The following is a 1,477-nucleotide window of genomic DNA, read 5'->3' as shown; positions in this document are numbered from 1 at the left end:
ACACACATATATATAATATCTCACTATTTATTGAAAAAACCAAGTTATTCTTTTCTTAGAACTACACAGTGGCTCCCTTACTATAACTCAATGCCTGTTTATGTTAAGAATCTATTTCTGTGCCTCTTATCTTATTTTGCTCTTTTATTTGTCTATCACTTCACTATCATTACTTATATATCATTTTAATAACTAATGTGCACTGACCTGAGTCATAATATTCTCAATTACTTCTACACATATGAAAGTTGGACAATAAATAAGGAAGGATGTACAGGTTAAGCTCACCAAAGCAGGAGTGGCTTAGATTAAAAGAATGAAAGAGGATAATCAGGGTAAAAGGATATTACGTGGTGTATGCATACAGGTGCAAAACCTTGATTTTCCCCAATTACACTGCCTTCTGATGTAGATGCAGTTTTGTAAACATAAAGGATCAGCAAACAAGATAACAAACAGTAAACAACTTATTTTGCAATTACAGTCAACATGCTTTCTCACTTGTAAAATTTCTTGAATAAAAGCTATGAGGACTATAGATAAAGAGAATATTCATACATGAGTTTCTCTCTCCTTCACTTTTTTAAAAATTTATTATTAATTTCAATGAAAATTTACAGACTTTGCGTTTACATTTATTCATTGTTGCACTTTTCTCCCCTCCCAACCCTCCCCCCTAGTACACTACCCTCTTGGAAAAGTAAAAGAAAAATCCTTTCATTGTTTTACAATCCCTCCCCCCAGGTCCACTTCACTATACAGCCTTCACTCTGGACTTCTGTCATCACAAAAATGCCTAATAATTTTCCCTCTTAAACAGTTTTCTCCCTCATCTGTTTCAATGCAGTATACATTTTTGAACTCATCCTTCTCAGTCTCCTCCCAAACCTGAGGTCAGTCCTGCTTTACAACAGTGGCACTATGCAGTATTTGTCCTTTTGTGACTGAAATACTTCACTGAGCATAATGTCCTCCATTTTGAATAATATTGCATGAGCTCCTTGTTTTTCAATGCAGCATAGTACTCCATTGTGTGAATATACCACAGTTTCTCTATCCATTCATTTGTTGATGGGTGCTTAGATTGTTTCCAACTCCTTGCTATTGTGAACAAAGCCGCGATAAACATGGGTGTGCATATATCTGCTTGGATGTCAGTTATGGTCTCTTTGGGCTATATTCCCAGTAGTGGAATTGCTGGGTCGAATGGCATCTCTATTTGCAACTTTTTGAGAAAGCGCCATACAGCCTTCCACAATGGTTGTGCCATTTTACACTCCCACCAACAGTGAATAAGGGTTCCAGTTTCTCCACAACTTCACCAGCATTTGATGTTTACTGCTCTGTTAAATTTTGCTATTCTGACTGGGGTGAGATGATATCTCATAGTTGTTTTGATTTGTATCTCTCTTAGAGCTAGGGATTTTGAACATTTCTTCATGTGCTTGTTACCCATCTGAATGTCTTCTATGGTGAA

The sequence above is a fragment of the Elephantulus edwardii genome, unplaced genomic scaffold (genome assembly GCF_000299155.1).
Source record: "Elephantulus edwardii isolate Elephantulus edwardi_28Jun2011 unplaced genomic scaffold, EleEdw1.0 scaffold00134, whole genome shotgun sequence".
NCBI classification, from domain to species: Eukaryota; Metazoa; Chordata; class Mammalia; order Macroscelidea; family Macroscelididae; genus Elephantulus; species Elephantulus edwardii.
The sequence above is the reverse complement of the archived record's forward strand: the minus strand, read 5'-3'. Positions refer to the sequence as shown.